General features: G+C 45.4%; 1 protein-coding gene across 2 annotated transcripts in view; it reads left to right on the forward strand.

Annotated features, from left to right (window-relative positions):
- CCBE1 (collagen and calcium binding EGF domains 1) overlaps positions 1-21,927 on the forward strand; it is a 220,205-nt gene that overhangs the window by 165,288 nt on the left and 32,990 nt on the right. The window lies entirely within an intron of this gene.

Here is a 21,927-nt window from a genome sequence, read left to right on the forward strand (position 1 = left end):
TATAACGGCGTGGTTAGGAACCCAGACTTGTGCATCAGGCGGATCTTGGTACCGATTCCAGCCCCATCACTTGTGTGACCAGAGCAAGTTGGCTCACCTGTCCGGACGTCTGTGTGGCAGGATAACGCCTCTCCGTGGTGCTGTGTGGTGCGGAGCGCTCGGAAGACCATGGGGCACCCAGTAAACGTTATCGGCGCTTACTGGGGCGGGCCTGACACCTAGAAATCCTGCCCTCCGGCTGGCCGGAGTGTCCCAAATTCCTCCTGCTCTGCAGCTGACATTCGATGGCACGTGAAGGGGTGCTTGATCCCCACAGGGGTAGTTCTCACTACTCCACGGCCGCCCGTGTACCCACAGCACCGCAGACCGGGTGGTCCTCTGGGACCTCAGGCACGAACCCAGCCCCGCAGAGAACAGGTCAGAACACTTGTCTGGCTGACAACGAGCCAGGAGCCTGTCTTCACAAGCAAGAGGGGGCTTTTCCTCTACTTATATCTGCAGATCGCTGTTGGTCGGTCTCTGTTCCTTTTTAAGAGGATTTATTGCTCATCGGTGACCTAGAATGCAATGCGTCCTCTGACAGGAGAGACGGCACAAGACTGGAAGGGAGTCGGCGGTCCACCTCCTTGCCCGTGAGTTATGACTGCCGGATTTGAGCAGCCTCGCAACAGAAGAGCCGCCGGCCGCAAAGCATGGGTCCTTGCAGTCCCCTCTGGCCCACCTCTCACTTCTGAAATGGAATTTTTGGCCTTGTATCTAATGTGCCTTTTTTCCATTTTTTCTTCTTTTCCTTTTTTTTCTTTTTATTTATTTACTTATTTTGATAAGGAAATTGGAGCCACAAAGCCAAGTCCTGTAAGCTTGAGAATTCCAAGGACGCAGAGTTGGGCTCAAGTTCACCAGGGGAGTGTTTAGCGCTGCCCTCTGGCTCACCTTTGTTTAGATAAATAATTGAAAGTGTGCCATTTACAAAGCTTGGGCCTCAGAGGCACGTAAAGGAATCTGGCTGAAGGCTCCGTAATTGAAAGCAGGAGATAACCAACTACACAGCCTATTCCTCCCTTGGGATATTAATGGGGTTGGGGGAGATTTATTGTCTTTGGAATTCATGTTCTTAAGTTGCCCATTTCAGAGGATGAAAACATATGACTCTTTTCTTACAAAAAAAAAAAAAAAATGCAAAACATGCCCCATGTCCCACCTGGGGATTGTTTCGATTTTCACTGAGGCTGCAATCACTCAGCCGACATTTGATGAGCATGGGCGTGGGCGTTGGGCAAGCCTGGGCTTGGTGTTACGGGCAGCAATACAGGAGCCTGGGGTTTTGCCCTGAGCAGCTCCCAGCTAGATGGGAAAAAGGGACACACTCAAATTTCAAGGCATGACAGCCCTCGTTCTCAGTACTCACTGATTCTTAAAATGCTGATTCCCTGGTGCCCACCCCAGAAGTTCTGATTTAACTACTCAGGACTTTGTTCTGGGCATAAGTATTTTCATCATTTAAAAAGAAATCTCAAGTAGATTCTAGCATGCCGCCAGGATTGAGACCCACCATTGTTTGGGCTTTTTTTCTATATCCCCTGGGATGAGCACAGATAGTATGTGGATGTTCACAGGAATTGGAAACCCCTCCTGGTGGGTAGGAGTTCAGAGGCAGACTTCCAGAGGAGGAGGCAGTTGAGCTGAACCTCAAAGGGTAGGTGAGGTGTGTTTGGGGTCAGGCGGGGGAAGACTAGTCACACTTCAAGTAGAGACTTCTGGAAGGGGTTTCCTCCACACCTCAGCGGGTTTTCTAGGATTCAGCTCAACCTGGCACACATTCAGTTTTACTAACTGCCCACACTTTGGGCCTGGGTCTCAGGAAGAATAAATGGGCTTTACTCACGCTTCTGTCCTCATTTAGCGACCACGGTCCAGGGCTACCCTCTAGAGCCAGGAGGTGGAAGGAGAGGTGTTGTCCCCAGGGAGGAGGGGGCGGGCCCCCCCAGGCTGTCCCTGCATCACCATCAGGCCGCCGCTCCCACTGAGCAGCCCTGACACCCCTGGGCTCAGGACGCAGCTCTGCTCTGGCTGGCGTGGGTATTTCCACATCTGCATTGTTTTGCTTCCAGACCTTTTTAATGAGCGACTGTTCTGAGACAGACACTGTGCTTTGTAGTTTAGGGACTGAAATCCTGGCTCTAACCGTTCTTCAAGGTATGACCTTGGCCAGGATTCTTAAGCTGTCTGGCACTCAGTGTGTTCACCTGTGAGATGGGAGTAATCACAGACTGTCTTGTCATTCCTTGTGAGGATTCGATGGGACTCCTTAGGAAGCAGCAGCTTCTTACCTTGTGACTCACTCTAGGAGACCCTTCCCTATGTTTTATGGATTTCCACTGCCCCAGGCAAGGAGCCCCCGACAGCGGTGAGAATATGGTCTGTGGAAGAGTGAGAGCAGGTCCTGAGTATGTGACTTGCCCTTGGCTCATTGGCTTCTGCTAGAGGGCGGGACGGCACAAAGCCATGCCCAAGGAGGGAGCCCTGCTGTGCCCTCTCCACCGCCCCTGTCCCTCCAAGGTAAGGCCCCCTTGCCCGACCTCCAGGTTTAATCAGATGGCAGGGTCCAAGCAGAGCAGCCTCATTAGAAAGAGGGGATGGGGACTTGGAAGGGTATGTTGGCGGTTTGTTGGATGAAGCTGCTGTTCTCTCTGGGCCTGCACCTGCTGGGAGGCTCTAGAAAGACATTCGGGAGACTGTGGTTTCTTTCGGCAAAAGGAAGCCAACAAACCAAAGGGAAATCACATATGTGGGACCTGCCTGATGATCTTCTGAGGGTCCCTGCAGCTGTCAGCGCTGCCACAGTGGAAATACAGAAAGGGTGGGGAGGGGCCCTGCTGTGGTTGTCCCCCAGGGGGAGCCACACAGGGAGAAACGGGCACGAGGTGGTCTCCTGGAATCTGTGAGGAAGCCCTGTGCTCTGGGTCCAGCCCGTCAGCACCATTGTGGGCGAGGGCTGCGCTCAGGCCGGCGCTGACCCGGGCATCCTTGGGCTGGAGGGTGGTCTCAGTGGCCCCCAGGATCGTTTTGCCCCCCACTTTCCTGGGAGTTCTCTCTTGACTCAGGGAGCCCTGCTGGAGGGCCACCTCCTACCTTTTAGAACTGAGCTTTCTAGAAGTGGACCCTCATTCCATAAGATGCATCCGAGATAGCCTTCCTCACAGGCATCCAAAGCCCCCAGAGCGCCAATGCCTGGAAGATATTGGCCCAAACTGGAAATACCTAGAGCAGCTGTGGCTGTGTGGGAAGGTCCTTCCCATTGACCCCTGCTCCCTAACCATTGCCCCATCTTGCCACCACATATAAACACCCTTCAGTTCCTGCAGACATCTGCAGATCTCTGCAGTGTTGAAACGGTACCTCTGGTTCAGTGGGCCGCTGTTGAGCACAAGAAGACCATTGCTTCCCTAGTGTCATTTATTAGACTTCAGAAAGCAACCCCTAGTCCATCCCTTGCCCCAAGGCATCACCCCTCACCCCCTATGGTATCTGGGATTCTTCACTTTGTCATGGTGTCTAAAAGTCCATCAAAGACTTACTCCTCCGAGTCGAGCACCATCCTTCCCCCCCCGCCCCCTTTTTTTTTTTTTTTTTTTTTTCAGTTGATGCCCTAAGATAGTGGTGTCTCCTAGTGTCCATAACAGTGCTTGGGATGTATGAGTAAACAACACTGAGGCCACTAGGACAGGTTTTCAAGGTTACAGTTATTGCTTAATCACATGGCACTATTTGCTCATTATCGCAAATGCTATGCTTGGGGGAGGGAAGAAAACTGCTCTCTCCAACTTCTGAGAGCCACTTGGCCTGAGGTTCCATCAGGAGACCAGATTAGAAAGCATTTCAAAGATCTGGAGTAGGGGCATCAGTTAATAATATAACAGCAAGGAGTGGTCACGTGCATGAAACAGCAATGCGTCTGTTAGCCTTATCACTTCTTCCTAATGGAACCCACAGAAGGATGTCTTTTGGCCAGGAATAAGGAACCAGACCCCAGGGAAAGCCATTCAGAAGACAGCACTGAGGCCCTGCCAGGGACTTAAGCACTTATGTGGCCAGAGACACTAGAACTTCCCTTGTTTTTTAAAGCAAGCTCACAGTTAAGAAACACGTTTCCTCCTCGGCTTGCTTTGCTCAGCCTGGTACCACTGGTTTCTTGTTTAAACTCAAGCTACGACTCTTTCTCGAGGTTACCAGTAAATAATTTACTAACTGCCAAAAGCACTCGGACATTCGTCTGTTATTGACAGAATCCAACTCTCAGTGTGATAAGGGCTGTGTCTACAGGTGAATAAAAATATTTGAACCATCCATTAGTGGTTTCTGCACATGAAACAAATATTTGTGCTTTTGATAAAACACACAGTAGTCGTGGAAACCGTGCTTACGATTAACCCCCAAATCCAAAGCCTTTTGTACTGTTACTTCCCAAAACTAGATCATCCATATGTTACCAGGATAACTGGAAAAGATCAAGATCTTGGTTGCCAAGAACAGAAGTGCCACTTGAATCTCAAGAATAAAGGGAGCTGTGGTTAGGATGGTTGGTGTGAAGTTGGGGTAGGGGGGAGGCTGCAGTGTCAGAAAACTGAGCCGCCCTGGGGGTGGCTCCACCCTCATGTCCCTCATGAAGTCTCTGCTGCTTTCAGGAGTCTGACCATTCCTCAGATTCCCCCCTCCCCAACTCAGGGTTTCAGCCCACTGGTCTCTCAGGAGTCTGACCATTCCTCAAATTCCCCCCTCCCCAACTCAGGGTTTCAGCCCACTGGCCTCTCCAGACCTTTCTCAACTGCAGGAGACTCAGCTGTACCACTGTGGCTAGCTAGCCTGCCCACGGGGCATCTGTTAGTGTAGAGCCCTGGACAGGAGCATGAGATTGGTCTGGCTCACTGTTTTCTCCTGGGAGAGATGGCTAGATCGGACACTCTTGATCCAGATGTCCCTTCCCAGGCTTCTCAACCTAGAGGGACAGGAGCGTTGCCTCTTGGTACAAAGTAGGACTGTCCGGGCTACCCAGTCAGAAGCAACAATGGGCTGGGCAGTTTTCCCTAGGAAGGGACCATGGGTGGGCAGGCACAGAGACTGACCTCTCTGGGTAATTTGAGGTTCAAGTTAATAAGGCACTGTTATCCCTTACCATGTAACGTAAAACCAAACAGTGCTATGTCCCTCGGACCAGGATAAACAGCACCTCGTCATGCTCTTCTGAATGTCCTGTCTCTGCCCTGAGTGGCCTTTCATTCTCTGCACTGTCTAGATAGATCTTATCCCTCCCATAAAATCCACATCTAGTCCACAGAGAATTCTCAGACCGCACCGGTCTGGGCCTGCCCTGTTCTGTGGTCATTTTTGATGGACTGAGTATTTTTTGATATCTTCAGTATTAGATTATTTTTGACGGTCAAGTTGTAGTTGAACTGTTTTGTTCTGAATCCTCAGGTCTTTTTATTTTAGGATTCTTCCCATTTCCCAAGGCATCTATTGGTGACTTGCTCAGGGTCAGCATTCGATTATTATTCATTGATTCAGTGTAAGTTAATGTGCTGTTTATCTTCAAGCCTTCCAGTGTTTCGTAGCAGTTCATAACTGTTCTGAACATTCATTTACCATACACTGTAACCCCTGCACTGAAGGAAGAGGACAGAGTAATAGTAACCATGACTGTTCCTCCTGCTATCATTATTACTGTCTCTTTATTGGATATTTCTTTTGTAACAGGAACTATACCAAGTGCTTTGTCCATCTCATTGAAACCCTAACAAAGTACGTATCCATACTGCATTTCTCAGAAGAAGAAACTGTGAAATGTAAATTTATACATAACTTACATCAATTCGTCCAACCAGTAAGTGGGGGAATTGGGTTTCAAACTCAGGTTTGCCTGACTTTAAAACAGATGGCCATAAAGTGATACCAGGCAAGGTCTCCACATCTTTGTGTTTAACCGTTCTGATTTGTTCGGGCCTCCTAAACACAGAGGCTTATGTCGCCACTCAGCAAAGATCCAAAATTAGCATCCCGACACCCCTTCTTACCCTGGACAGGGTGGCCGAGTTGCCAAGCCTCTGGACTGTTGTTCCAGCTGCACCACTGAACAGTCTGGGATGGCCTAGACTAGCTGGGCCTCCCAGTTCTTCATCTCAGACAGGGAGCACATACTACTTACTCTAGATAAAGCTGAATATTTTTAGTCCCAGGAGGCAGAAGATGGTAAAGGCAATTTGTTATTATTCCATACAGGAAACATTACTAGGGTTACACACTCCTTAATCTCTATCCACTACCCTTGCCAGCCCCTAATTCCTTCTGCACCTTGTAATACAGAAAAGGAGGAAGGAAGGAAGGAAGGAAGAGCCCATAGGAAGCCAGAAAAGATAAACCAAAAGGGGGGGAAAAAAAAGATAAGGCTATTACTCTTATCATGTAAAAATAGCGTCTTGGATACATTCTTCCTAAGGAAGGAATTCTAGCCAAGTTCAGTTCAGTCAGGATGTGCCAAGCATCTGTGATCTCTCCAACATTAGGCTAGGTCCTCAGGGTAACCAAGACCTGATCCCTGACCTGGAGTTCATGGTCCCTTAGCAGAACCTGATTCCAGCATGCACAATGGTAGAGATTCACATACCTTCCCGTAGCCCGTAAGATTCTCTGCAGCACTACCTTTTTTATAGAGCCCCAAATTATACTTTGTTGTCAGGGATCAGACTTACTATTCTAAGAAACTCTCAAAATTTGCAAAAGGAAAAAATACCATGATAAATGACAAACTGCACTGTCGACTCAATATAGAGGTGTGGTCAGCCTCTCCCTTCTAATTGATACTTCGGATATCAAGGAGCCCAGGTTGTTTTAAAAGTGGGTATACCTTGCATCAACAACATCCATTCTTGGATGGGAACCCTTATTGAGTTGATCCGTGTATTGACTGACACGGGATGACCTCCTGAGAACCACCACTTGAGCAAATTTATCTCAAGGTCATTAGCACACATGGACTGCAGGTCCCGGGGAGTCAGAACTACCCTAAAGAACCTATGGCATGAGCCACGTCTGAGAGCCATCCAGAGGTCTCATTACTTTCCCATGTGTTTGTAAAACATTCTCAAGACATCTGCTCACTCATACCAATGTCTGGAATGGTCAGAAACTAATTTCTTACAGCAGTTCCTTCTAATTCATGCCTGTTCCCCCCACCCCCACCCCGAGGACTGAGGATGTACGTTTTTTGACCTGGATTTCTTTTTTTCCAGTCAAAAAATACTCATAAATGGAACATTTCATACTATCATTAATAATTTTGCATGGAGTAGTAATTACTTGGAACCAGAGGGTTTTTTTGAAATTTTTAAAACCCATTTAAGTATAATTTACATCCTTTTTAAAAGAATTATTTTAGAGCGCACATGTATGAGAGGGGCAGAGGGAGGGAGAAAGAGCATCTCCAGCAGACTCCCCACTGAGTGTGAAGCCTAACAGGGCTTGATCCCACGACCCTGAGATCCCGAGCTGAGCCGGACACTTAACCGACTGAGCCACCCAGGCACCCCTGACTTACATCCCGTAAAATGCACCAATTCTAAGTGTACGGTGAGTTTTGACAAAGTATACACCCATGTAACTACCACCACAGTGAAGATAGAGAACATTTTTGTCATCTCAAAAGCCAGGATATGTGGCGGTTGGGGCAGATCTAAAATATTGCCCTAGTCCAAGACCCCTTCTGCCCAGAACGGGAAGCAGGGACCCAGAGCAGGACAGTGATTTGTTCAAGCTCACGTAGGCAGTTCGTTGGTTTCTTCGGTATCACTTCTCTCACTAGTCCTTTTTTCTCTCTGGCTTCCCTCCTGGGCCCAGTTCTTGCAGGAGGACATCTCCCCAAATCATGTCCTTGGCCCACACCTTCCCGGGCTGTTTTTATCCGATGCTCAGCTTCACCCGTCCCTCTGAAGTCCCTGCTTCGCCCTGGAGTTGCCTGAGGCCTCGAATATCCTAAACACTATGTCCAAACCGAGGGTAATTAAAACCTCCTATCATCCCCAAGTTTATGCCATAAAAGTCTTTTGTATTTAGCTCTTTTCCCACTTAACCTGCACTAGTTAATGGTGACCTCATCCTCCAGACAGCTCCGCTGAGAGAATTCTCTAGTCTTGGATGTCTCTGTTTTTCGTGTTCTCTACATCCCATGTGTTAGGAAATCCTATAGATTCTGCCTCCAAAATTTCTTTAAAGTCCGTCCTCATTGTTCCGTTCCACTACCCCATTTACACTGTCTTAATTTCTTGCCTAAAATATTTCAGTGGCCCTTCCTCTGGGCCTGTACTGTGACTCTGACTCAGATTCCATGAGTTTCAGGCTTGGGCTTATCCTGAAAGTGGTCTCCATCCTCAATCAAGGGCAGGGAATTTTTTCCCCAGAGGGAAACTGAGATTGCAAGACAGAGAAACTGGATTTGGGGCCAAGCTAGAGAGACAAGGCTGGTGTATAGTGAGGGTGAGTGCCCCTTTGTCTGGACCCAGATATATTTTTCTGGGGCAGGAGCAACTCCCGTGGGCCACACATTTCTGTAGCCTCTGACATTGAATTACGACTCTTTCCATCTGTACTGAGAAAACACAGTGTACTTCTGTCATGATGTTGTCAATGCCCCATCTTGTGTTCTTGGGAGTTGTGAATATGTATTTCTCGCACACTGTGTTCAAGGGCCACATGCACATCTTACTCATCACCGTATCTCCTGTAACAGGTGGCCTCTCAAATCCTGCAGCTTGGATTCGTGTCCAGCTCAGCTACTAATTTGAACAGTTACTTAAGCGTTCTGTGCTTTAGTTTTCCCATCTGTAAAAAGTGTGGTTATGCGAATTTAATTAAGTAATCTATGGAAAATGCTTGGCTTGGCATAGAGGAAGCTCTCAATTAAGTGCTAGTTGAATTAAGTCAAATGTAATGCTTCCAGTTGTTAGCTAATCTGAAGTTGTTACCGCAATTCTGGATCATTATATAATTCGGTTTGTAAAGTAGAAGACTCCTCTCATCTGTAACTGATTTAGAGGTAGAAATCCCACTTTCAGTAATGTATGAAATTAGACCTGAATTAATGTCCGTTGTATTTCATTTTCCATAAGAGTTTAATGCATGTGAGGAATATGTCACATGAGTAATTAATGTAACAAAGAAGATCTCAGATCGGGTCCCCTCCGTCTTTGAAAGTCATTACAGCTAAAGCCCTCTACTTTAAGACTTCCTCATTTGATTCCCAGGTGACTGACCCGTGGGCAAAAATCTGAATCGGGAAATTGTAGTTAGATGTTTCCTGTGCTGAGAGCTCCCTGGAGATGCCTCATTTACAAGGTGAAATGCAGGGAAGGCGGCCGAGTGCCAATGAAAGTCTGCCCACTGTGCAGAAAGGAGGATCATAGCCCTGTCAAAGCAGAGAGCTCTCTAGCTTTGGTTAATTTGCGAGGAAGGCTCCAGACATTTACATTTCAAGGGTCAGTATTTCACAAGGCTCAAGGCTCCATGCACAGTTGTTCCTGGAGCAGAATAAAAGGCTGGGTCTTCTCCAGGCCCCCTTATGTCTTACTAAGCTCTCATTCCAGTAGCCTTGCTCCCATAGATCCATTTCCTTCAGTTATTTTAGCTTTTAGGGTGTATTAGGCTCCTAAAGCTGAAACCAAAAATAGCAGCTTAAACAAGCTGGAAGTTTCTCTTACATAAAACCATCCCGAGTCCTTAATTAATTCATATGGTGGCTGGACAGCATCATTGAGCTTCTTGTAGGTTGAGCCACCCATCACTAAGATCCAAGATAGCGCACTACCGTGTTCATGCTCCTCCTCACGGGAAGGTGAAAGGGAGAGATTATGTGCCCCCTTCCATGTAAGGGTGGCACCTGAGAGTTGCACACATCATGGCTACTCACATCCTGTTGCCCAGCTTACTCACAAGGCAGTACCTGGTGGGTGAGAGGCTGGGGAATGCTTCCTTTCTTTCTGGGTGGTTACGTACCCAGCTATAATTTGGGCTTTTGTTACAATAGAAAAGGAAGTAGATAAGGAGAAACCGCTGGCTATCTCTGCCACAGTAATGACCTTTGGAAGTGCAGCTGTTGTGGGTCATCTGGGTCTCTTACTAGGGAGAAAAATAGAGGGCGATGTTTAAAAACAGGCTTGTGGATTATTTGCCTTCAAGCTCTGGCTCCATCAAGGATACTCTTCTATGCCAGTTTGTCAGTGAGAAGTTAATTTTCTTCTATTTTAAAATATAACACGTTCTCGCTATGGAAGTTAATACCCGATCATTGCAGGAAATCTGGAAGATACAGGGCAAGCAAAATGAATACAACATGGGTACATGGGAGTTTGCAGTTTAGGAGTCTTAAGAGAGGTCAGAGTTGGAATCCTGAAGCTGAATGCACCCTTTGAAGGAGAGCAGGAAGAAATGCTAGCTGAGCTTCAGGGAAAGCCCTGAGTGGGAGGAGAAGGCAGAGAAGCAGGCAGGAACTTGAGGATGCTTTGGTAACCATGGATGACTTCTTGTATTTGGTTTATCATGAAAATTCAGTGCTTGAACATATTTTCTTGATGAATGCCATTTAGCAGATTATTAATAACCATTCAGGCAGGGTCACCTGGGTGACTTAGAGAAGCGTCTGCCTTCGGCTCAGGTCATGATGATGGGGTCCTGGGATTGAGCCCCGCATCGGGCTTCCTGCTCAGCGGGGAGCCTGCTTCTCCCTCTCTCTGTACTCCTCCCCTGACCCCTCCCTCCCACTCGTACTTTCTGTCTCTCAAATAAATAAAATCTTAAAAAACAAAACCATTCAGGTGTTCCTAGGATGATGGTTAGAGGGTTGATAGAATAAAAACACAGCAGTGACTAGGGCTCTGGGCCCCACAGTGTCACTGCATAGGGTGAACTATGTTGCTGCAAGGAATAGTCTCCACTTTCCACGCCCTGTCCACGGACAATGACCCACAAAGAGAGACACAATTCACAGTTCTCGGTGCTTCTGAAAATTAGCAGCTATGGGAATAAACGTCAGCAGAGATGCATTGGCTTAAACGTGTCTCCTGAATGGGGGAAATGGTTCTATTAAAATCCTTTCTAAGGCAGACCTCTATTAAACCAGTTTTCTGATGAAAAAGAAAAAAAATGAACATCTTTCTAAGTGATACACTCAATCCCAGAAGCAATCTCTTAATAAATGCTATATATTGGTTCCCAGTGACTTGGTCAAAAGCAGACTGGTTGAAACCTAATTGGTCAAGTTTGTCCAGAATGTCAATCCTGAGGAGTCTCTGGGTGAAGTAAATCATGATGGATGCCTATATGCGCTATTCTCAAATGTGCTCACAAATGTTACTTCTTTACCAGCTTTCAAAACCAGCTTCCAAAACCATTGCCAAGCCTGGCATTAGAAATGTACCAAAACACCCTTGAAAAATCCCTGAAGATCCCTTTAGTTTCTTATTTCCTTTATTTTCTCTTATTAAGAAAATCAGTACCTGCTCATTGCAGGAAAATGAAAAAAAAAAAAAAAAAGAACCAGGCTTACTGTGGTGATCATTTCACAGTGTCTACAAATATCAAATCAATATGTTGTGCACCTGAAACTGGTCTAAAGCTATAAGTCAATTTTATCTCAAAAAAAAAAAAAAAACCACAAGAAGCATCTTTCGTCTTACCCACATAGAGAGATCCATGAATACCCAACCTAACCTTTCTTTTTTTAATGAAAAGATATCTCACTACGTGTGTGTGTGTGTATACAGACACAATTTTATTGTTTCTTATACAAAGATAGTGCCAAACTATCTCTCTCAATTTATCATTTTTATGTTTCAGAAATGATCAACTTCTCAAATGAATTAGGGAAAAGGCAGCCAGCAAGCAAGATGACGAGGGTTGATGGGGTAGAAAACTCACTTGGGGGGGGGAGACAAGGAAGGGGAGCATCGGCATCGTGGCAAAGAGGCAGAGTCAGTTCCAGGTTCTCGTCTCCAAGGCCCGTGTGGACTCGGGGCGGCCCTCTACCGAGGTCCCTGACCGTGTGCGTCTGAGAACATGGCAAGGAGATGGGGAGACACTGACCAAAACATGGGAGGTGGCTGCGCGTGTTCTCAGCCCTGCAGCCTGGGCTGTCGTCCGCACCCCCTGCGAGCTCCTGGGCCAGCTTTGAGCAAACAGCACGAGATCCGGTTGTGTGCACGCATTTCACCGTTGAGAACAGAAATTACACTGAGCAGAGAGAGGGGAATGGAACGCGTTAGTAGCTTGAGAGGGTTTCACTTCTCCTGCTAGCCGGTAAAACGATCCTTGCGCCAGAGTGACCGTGGAAACGAAACGGCCAAGACACTGGCTTTGGTACTGCAGTCAGTCAGCCCGGACGGCGTCTGCCTGAAAGCCAGGGCGATGGGCAGTCAGACTGTGGCCCAGCTGCTCACTTCCTGATGCCCCCTCCTCTAAAACACTCGAGCGTCCCTGAAGGTGAGCGCTGGACGGGGGACACAACAGGAAAACCAGCCCATTTCCTTCTACGTGTTCTGTTTGATGTAGGTACAGAGCACCATACTAAGCTCTGCATGTACATCTTCACTCCTTGACCCCTCATCTCAAGCCAGTGAGGTGGGTACTATTACTACCCCATTTTACAGATGAGGAAATCAAGCTAGGGGGACTTTAAGTCACTTGTCTAGGTCCCACAGCTGGAAAGCAGCAGAGCCTGGATTCAAACCTGGGAGGCAGAACCCCCAGGGCCAAGACCCTAACCACCAGCTCTTCTGTCTTCCTGGGGTGTGTGTGATGAACGTTTGTGGAAGGAATAGATTATCACCACTTGAAGCCTTGTAGGGATAAATGCTTTCTGGTTGTTACCTCAGCCCCATCTAAGAATAACCCTCACATACCTTAAAAAAAAAAAGTTTTTCAGTAATTCAGAGAACTAAAACCCAGATGACACCATGCCCAGGGAGTTACTGGCTAGAAGTATGACTTCAACAGCATTCTCTCCTCATTTGATCTTTTTGTGTATGTTTGGTAAAATACACATAACATAAAATTTACCATATTAACTATTTTTAGGTGTGTAATAGCATTATGCACGTTGACATTGTGGTGCACCCGTCACCATCCATCTCCAGAACTTTCTCATTCTCCTGAACACTGTGTACCCATTTACCCACACCTCCCCATCCCCTCCCCATCCCCTCCCCACCCAGCCCCTGGCCACCACCTTTCTACTTTCTACCTATGAATTTGACCACTTGAGGTACCTCCTATAAGTGGAGTTACACAAAATTTGTTCCTTTGTGTGATTTCACTTAGCGTAACGTTTTCAAGTTCCATCCGTATTGTAGCACATGTCAGAACATCCTTTAAAGGATGAAGAATATTTCATTGTGTGTGTGAGTGCATCACATTTGTCTTCATTCATCTGTCAAGGGACATCTGGGGTGTTTGTACCTTTGGCTATTGTGAATGATGCTGCTGTGGACAAATACCTGTTTTGAGTTTGCTTTCACTTCTTTCCAGTATATACTCAGAATTGTGGGATTGTGTGGTTACTCTGTTTTTAATTTGTTGAGGAACTGCCATGCTGTTTTCCGCATTTGATCTTGACCATTAGTAATTGTGCATATGAAAGCACGTTACACGTAACATACTCCTTATGATTCCCTTCATATTGTCACTGAGATTTGGCAGGAACAAGCTTATATGCAGTTGAAGAAATAGGTTTGTTCCCTCCCCCCCGCCCCTTTTTTTTTTTTTTTTTTTTACCTTCACTGATTGCTATAGTAACCGTGACCTTACTCGATTTGCCTGGGAGAAGCACTTTCTGGTTAAAGGGCTGGAACCAAGCATGCCTAGATGGGAGGTGAGTCATTTTACTGGGTTCTGTTCTCAGGGCATCTGGTATAAAAGGAATTCTAGTAGTTCATGTGAAGTCATGCAAAGCTCAATAAAAGTTTTGGCAAGAGAAGAAGGTTGAAAGAGAGGAAAGCTTCCTCACTCTAAGGAGTTTTACAAAGAAATTCAGGACCACTTTTAAATCCTCAGGCCTTCAGGGACACCTAGGTGTGTCAGGAGGTTAAGCAACTGACTCTTGGGGCGCCTGGGTGGCTCACTCATTAAGCGTCTGCCTTCGGCTCAGGTCATGATCCCAGGGTCCTGGGATCGAGCCCCACATCGGGCTCCCTGTTCCGCGGGAAGCCTGCTTCTCCTTCTCCTACTCCCCCTGCTTGTGTTCCCTCTCTCTCAAATAAATAAAATCTTTAAAAAAAAAAAAAAAAAACAAAACTGACTCTTGATTTCAGTTGAGGTCATGATCTCAGGGTCATGAGATCAAGCCCCGAGTTGGGCTCTGCACTCAGTGCAGAGTCTGCTTGTCCCTCTCCCTCTGCTCCTTCCCCGTCTCGTGCTCTCTCAAATAAATGAATAAAATCTTTAAAGATCAATCAATTCATCCATCCATCCATCCTCAGGCCTTTAATGTAGTCCCAAGGGTTTCATGGGCTGTGTTGTTCCTGGCAGGAGTCTCCCATGGACCCCCTCGTCTGGTATGCCACGGCAGGATTAGGTGGTGGAAAGAGACCGTGCATGCTGGTCTCTGCATTTTCCCGGCCTTGTATCTCTTCAATTAGGATGGACTAACTGGGGATGTGGGGAAGCTACCATCAGCTGGCCTTCAGAAGCCATCATGGGGAGGCTTTCATTGTTTTGGAATGAGATATTCCATTGAAAGCGTTCTTTAAAAATGTTTGGAAATTCTGTGTGCCTGGGCAGGATTATCTGCTCGTGGGCATGTCCCCCAGGGGCCTCCTGCTTGATGTGACAGTCTTGAGCTTCTCGGGTACACGTTTCCCCAAAGACTGTACCTTCTGCCTCTTGCAGTGGTAGATGAAGGGTAGCTGACACAGGGTTCCTGGGGGCAGAGGGGGCAGGGCAGGAAGTCCAGCTTCTCACCAGACTTTCAGATTGTCTTGCTCTCTTCTGGCCTCCCCCTTCCTCAGTACCTGGTGTGTGTGATTCGTAAGCCTGGCTGAGGTGCTGCAGGCTGTTGGCTTCCCCATAACCCCCTCTGGAGGCTCGTAGGTTTGAAGTTACTCCACTCTGCAAAATCACTTCCCAGGGAACTGGGTGGCTCACTCAGTTAAGCATCTGCTTTCGGCTCAGGTCATGATCCCAGGGTTCTGGGATCAAGTCCTGCATTGGGCTCCTTGCTCAGCAGGGAGTCTGCTTCTCCCTCTGCCCCTCCCCCTGCTTGTGCGAGCACGCTCACTCACTTGCTCTCTCTGTCTTATTCTGACAAATAAAATCTTTAAAAAAAATCACTTCTCATTCTCCCATCTACTGGCCACATTGCTATTAGACTTCATATTAGAATTATATTCCTAATCATGGATTTTGACCTTGCATTTTTATTTCTTATTCGCATTATTTGGGGTTAACTTGTGAAAGAAGAGGCCAAAAATATTACTTTTCCATCATCTTAAAATCAAAACTTTTCTCCCTCCCTCCTTTCTCCCCTCCCCTTCTCTTTTGTTTTTGGAAGAACGTATCAGCCATTGAATAAGAAGTGGAAGGAAGAGATAAGTCCTAAAATGAAGGCATCTGGGAAGAGTGGCTTTTGCTATTTTCTTGCTGTGTTCATAAAGCTGTAGCTACAACACTATTCTGACCCTAAGCCAGGCCCTGTGCTAGGTAACTTTATTATCTGTAATCCTTGTGATAATTCTGCAAAGCAAATATTATGATTCATGTTTTATCCACGAGGAATCTGAAACTCAGCGAGTTTAAGAGATGAGCCCAAGGTCACATCGCAAGCTCTTTAAGTGACAGAGCCAGAATTGTAAACCAGATTGCTTGACCCCAAAACCATTGCTCCATCCACCACATGGAGCTTGGCACAAAGAACCCTAAAATACTCTAAAAAGTGCAGTTCTTTCTCTCATTTAAAAAAAAAACTCTGATCCATCTGGTGCATATCTAGACAGCTATGCAAAGGAAACCCCAAATCTTAGGAAAATTTACTATTGTGGAGCAACTGTTGAAATATTTCTTGCCTTATAACTCATTTGACCTTTCAAGATCCCTCCTTGTCCTCTAATTCTATAGACAGTTTAAAAAAAAAAAAAATCTTTTCTAGAATCTCCTAACTAACAGCAGACAGATGATGGCATTTCTACCATCTTCATTTTCCCGATTCCGTTTTTCCTTCCAAAAGCTCTCCTACACACTCGGTTGCTGGGATATATCTCTGGCTCCACTGTGTTTATTTATGATTTTGTATGTGTGTTAACGCTCCGGGGCACCCAGGGGAAGCCTCCACAGACTTTCCCGATTAGCAGATGTTGCCCTTTCTATGTAACCACCACCCCTGATCACCACTTCCCCTTGCCAAGAAATGAGAAAAGCATTTGCATTTGGAAAACCAAGCTATGACACATGAAGCGGATTAAGCAGGACCATCTCCCCAGAATCCACATGAGCTTTTCCCATCTTCGTTTGTTTTTCTTAAAGATAAAAACCACACAGCCGTGTTTGTAGTTCGGTCTAACAAGTGCCTTGCTTGCATAACGAGAAGGAGATTTCACTTTGGCTATCCTGACTTCGTTATACGTAAATTATGTTGTAAGTAATCTTTGAAATGGCATGACGTGTGGCCAGTGTTTATTTTTTTATACTTTGGAATATTTCATTGTTTATTTTAAATGGTTTATGTTGGATGGGTGTTTAGCATGCAAAATAATGCTGTCTTCCCAGGAACTCTAGAGAAGCAGGAGGGTACAGTGGAATCTCAGATCTCCTCTTGAGCAGAGAGATGGCGTTAGGTATGCAATTTAAGAAAAAAAAACAGCCAAGGGGAAGTTAATTCTTAGTTGAGAAGGTATTTAAATGAAGCATGGCCATTCTGAAGCTTAGATCTTCTCCTGATAGAGCTCCGTAGCCTTTTGAAAGCATATCAAATCACTATGTTATTTAATTTCATAAAAAGGCAAACGACAGATTACTTTGGGCTCCCCTAAATGGACAATCCCAAGCCTTTGCAATGCTCAGAAAGATCAGAATGCCCACATATGATGTCTTGGATGTAGAAAGAGAGATTGTTGTAAGGGTTGCATCCGTGTGCATGAACTTTGAAATGCCATCAAACTTCTCAGCAGCTGTACGTTAGGTGCACTATTTAAATAGAAATAGAACCATATGTTTAAATGTGCTGTTGTACTTAAGATGTATCAAAAACACATGTTTCCCCTCCAACTTTCTTGTGATTTGCTTGAGTTTCACATAATCTAGGGCACTGTTCTTCCTCTTACAGTTCTCTGTAGGACAGCTTCAAGTAATGCAGTAAGTAAGAGCTGTAAAATTTTAATGAATACTCTATTAAGCAGTTTTCTTTCTGGTTGTTAGGAACTTGGACTTTCTTAAACCATGAAAAACTAGACAGTGTAAGTTTCACGGAATGTAAAGGTAGAACCTCTACCTCTGTTAGAAATAATCAAAATTTCTACCCCAGGGGCTTCCCTTGTCATGTAAAATTATAAATCAGTTGGAGATGTTGGGAAATTATGTCCAATTGGAAAACTCTGGACATTGCCACACATCATTCATAGCAGTAAATCTTACACGCGCACACACACACCATAAAATAGGCTGAGGAATGATTCAAAATAACCTATATTGAGTGTACACATACAGATTGTCAAATGTGTCCTTTGCAGGGGAGGGGACCTTTAGTTATTTCACTCAAGTCTGATTCAGGAACATCCCAGATGCTACCGGTTTTTATAACGGAAGCCCACTTATTATGCGTTTGAAGTAAGATTGTCCACCACAGCTGGATTGCACATGAGAAATGTTGCAGGGAGAAATGAGGCTGTGCTGTACGCAGTTGGGCCTCAGAATATTCTCTCACCAGATGTGATATTTGTAAGTTGTATACATTGTATACATTTTTAATTCATTTTATATAAAGTTTATAAACGGATTTAATAAAATTCTTGTAAATTTTAAAAGTTTTAGGAAGAGGGGCATCTGGGTGGCTCAGTTGGTTAAGCATCTGCCTTTGGCTCGGTAATGATCCCAAAGTCCTGGGCTCGAGCCTCGCGTCAGGCTCCCTGCTCAGCGAGGAGTCTGCTTCTCCCTGTGCCCCACCCCTGCCCATGCTCTCTCTCTCACCTGTTCTCTCTCTCTGTCTCAAAGTCTTTAAAAAAAAAAAAAAAAAAAAGTTTTAGGAAGAGATTGCTGAGATTGTTTCTCCTGTGAGTTTAACCCGCCTAGCAGACCAGTCTACAAAGACTGATTTGACGGGCACCTGGCTGGTTCACTGGGAGAGCGTGCAACTCTTGATCTTAGGGTTGTGAGTTCAAGCCCCATGTTGGGTGTGGAGATTACTTAAAAACAAAATCTTAAAAAAATCGGGCGCCTGGGTGGCTCAGTCGGTTAAGCGACTGCCTTCGGCTCAGGTCATGATCCTGGAGTCCCGGGATCGAGTCCTGCATCGAGTCCCGCATCGGGCTCCCTGCTCGGCAGGGAGTCTGCTTCTCCCTCTGACCCTCCTCCCTCTCATGCTCTCTCTATCTCATTCTCTCTGTCTCAAATAAATAAATAAAATCTTTAAAAAAAATAAATAAAATTGACCAATAATTTGTAAAAGTAATGTTGTTAAATTATTGTCTCACTGAAATGTGATGGAAAACATGCATTTAAGTGTATCATATTTTTCTTTTTTTTTAAGATTTTATTTATTTGACAGAGAGAGACATGGTGAAAGCAGGAACACAAGCAGGGGAAGTAGGAGAGGGAGAAGCAGGCTTCCCGCGGAGCAGGGAGCCCGATGCGGGGCTCGATCCCAGGACCCTGGGGTCATGACCTGAGCCGAAGGCAGACGCTTAACGACTGAGCCACCCAGGCGCCTTAAGTGTATCATATTTTTCTTAGAAGTCTTTGTCTAACCTGGTGGAAGGTTCGGACCATTTGACAAAAGGTGGGAATTTGCTTTAGGACCCAGATAATGCCTAATTTCCCAGATCTGTGGTTCCTGCCCCCGTATTCACTACAACGTACAAATGATATGCTCACACGTGGCAGCATCGATAGACTGCAGGTGATGTGCACTTCCCAGTCGCTGGACCATATTTAACCTAAAAAGCGTGTTCAAATACAGATGATTGAGAATGATATTTTGATGGGAATAACCTTGAATGTGATTTCTCTTACTGTTACAAAGAAATCGTTTTTTAAAAATGATAGTTTAACCTTTATAATCAATGCAAAAGATCTTGGGCTGTATTTTGGAGATTTGCAAATTCACCACACCCAGGTTAATTCTTGGCCTCTGAATTAACATACTAATTTTGGAAGTGGTCAAAGGAAGCTTACCAGGAACCCAGCTGGGAGAGAAGGGGAAGGAAGGGGGAAGAGTAACGAGGCTGGAGAGATGGAGAACAAAGGGGAATGTGCTGTGGCGGAAATGTCAGTGTTGTATACTTTCACACACAGTGTAGACATTTTGTTACCATGTAGGTCCTTTTACAGCCCTGCCATTTTTTTAATTCTGCAGTTCTCTTTGTTGCATTTACTTGCATTATGAATCCTGCAAGACAGTGTGTAATTTTTGCTTTAAAATAAGCATGAAAAAATAGCCTTTTATGTGTACCCAGATACATCATGCATGAGGCATTTTGTTCCTTCCTAAAGATCCAAGTTCCCCCCGGTACCCTGTCCTTTTATTCTGAAGAACTCCCTTTAGTATTTCTCGTCACCCAGCTCTGCTGGTGATGAATGCTTGGTTTTCTTTAATCTGAAACGTCTTTATTTCATCTTCATTCTTGAAGGGTATTTTCACCGGATATAGGATTCTGGGTTGACAGGCTGGTTTTTCTCACCACTTAAAAGATGTCCTACCACTGTTTCTGGTTACCATCGCTTTTGATGAGCAGCGCATGGCCACACGCTTATAGATGTGCACATTCTCTCTGCCTGCTTTCAGGATTTTTCTCTTTAGTTTTCAGCAGGAGGACTATGATGTCTCTAGACGGTTTTTTACGTGTGTGTATTTAACACATTTCAGGTTTGCTGAACATTTTTAGTCTGTAAATTTGTTTTTCACTAAACTTGGGATATTTTCTTTTTCTTTTTTTTTTTTTTTAAGATTTATTTATTTCAGAGAGAGAGCACAAGCATGGGGTGGGGGGAGAGGGAGAAGCAGGCTTCCTGCTGAGCAAGGAGCCCGATGCGGGGCTCGATCCCAGAATCCTGGGATCATGATCTGAGCCAAAGGCAGATGCTTAACCCCAGGCACCCCATCAACTTGGGATATTTCAACCATTTTTCAAATTTGTTTTTGGTTCCGTTTTCTCTCTCCCCACCTTCTGGAACTCCAAATACCATACATTAGAACTTTTGAAATTGTCCCACCAGTCCCTGAGGTATAGTGCATTTTTTTAATCATTTTTTTCTCTTTAAATCGGCTTATTCCTGTGCTTAGATCTTCAAATTCACTAATTTCTGTCACCATTCAGTTGTTAAACCCATCCAGCAGGATGGTTTTTTGTTTTTGTTTTTTTTTTTAAGATTTTATTTATTTATTTGAGAGAGAGAAACCGCATGAGAGGGAAGGGGTCAGAGGGAGAAGCAGGCTCTCTGCTGAGCCAGGAGCCCGATGTGGGACTCGATCCCAGGATTCTGGGATCATGACCTGAGCTGAAGGCAGTTGCCCAATCAACTGAGCCACCCAGGCCCCCTGGGTTTTTTTTTAATTTGATATATTTCCCAATTCTTCTATTTTGTTCTTTTCATAGTTTCTGTTTCTCTTAGATTTCCTACGTTTTCATTGATTACAAGTGTATTTTCCCTTATATCTTCAAACATAGTTGTAACAGCTGCTTTAACATTGTGTCTGATAATTCCAACATCTGCAGTTGGAATTGGCATCGTTGATTGTCTTTCCCTTGAGAATGGGTCACATTTGTACAAGTTGTGTCATGGAGACCCTGAATCCTGTTCAATTCATCCAAGGAATGTTGATATTTCTCTTTTAGCAGGCAAGGAACTTGGTTGGATGTAATGTGAAAACTGCCTTGCAGTAGGTGGTAGCTCAAGCCTTCAGCCTGTGTTGTATTTAGCGGGGGTGTTTTGAGCCTGCTCCTCACACGCATGGGTTAGGGCTTACCAGAGCTTGGGAAGAATTTATACCTAGAATTTAAGGCTCCCCTTTTCCAGCACTCTCCTTTCCAGGGTTTCCCTCAATTTTTCATGCCTCTGGTTGCCCCAGCTTTGTCCTGCATTTGATTGAGCCAAAACTCCCTGTGGGTTCCCTGTGTTTTAGCTTTCCACACCACATAGCAACTGTGATAGGCACTTTGATAGGCTAAAGCCCTAAAAAGCAGGAAACTTAGCCCGGGTTGGTCCCTTGTTCAAAATTTCAACTCTCCTCTTAAATCCTGCCCACTTCTCTTTACTCACCAGGACCTACCAGTGGTGGTTTGCTTCTGTTTTGTCCGGAGTTTATAGTTGCTATCTGTAGGGGGTTGGTCTGTTAGGAGCCTACAACTTCATACCAGACACTTAAGATATCCAGTGGAGATTTACATTTTGAACTGATGGCACCATTTCTCTTAGAATTGCCTGCTGTTGGGGCACCTGGGTGACTCAGTCGGTTAAGTGTCCAATTCTTGATTTTGGCCCAGGTCGTGACCTCAGGGTCGTGAGATCGAGGCTCCATGCTCCACTTTGAGTCTGCTTGAGATTCTCTCTCCCTCTCCCTCTGCCCTGCTCCCACATGTGCTCTCAACTCTCTCTCAAAATGAATGAATGATGAATGAGTGAATGAATGAACTGCTTGTTTGCTGTTTTTTTAATTCAGATAATTTAGATACCTTTCAGTACCTT

This window comes from Leptonychotes weddellii, chromosome 13 (genome assembly GCF_054177405.1).
Source record: "Leptonychotes weddellii isolate Sample4059 chromosome 13, ASM5417740v2, whole genome shotgun sequence".
NCBI classification, from domain to species: Eukaryota; Metazoa; Chordata; class Mammalia; order Carnivora; family Phocidae; genus Leptonychotes; species Leptonychotes weddellii.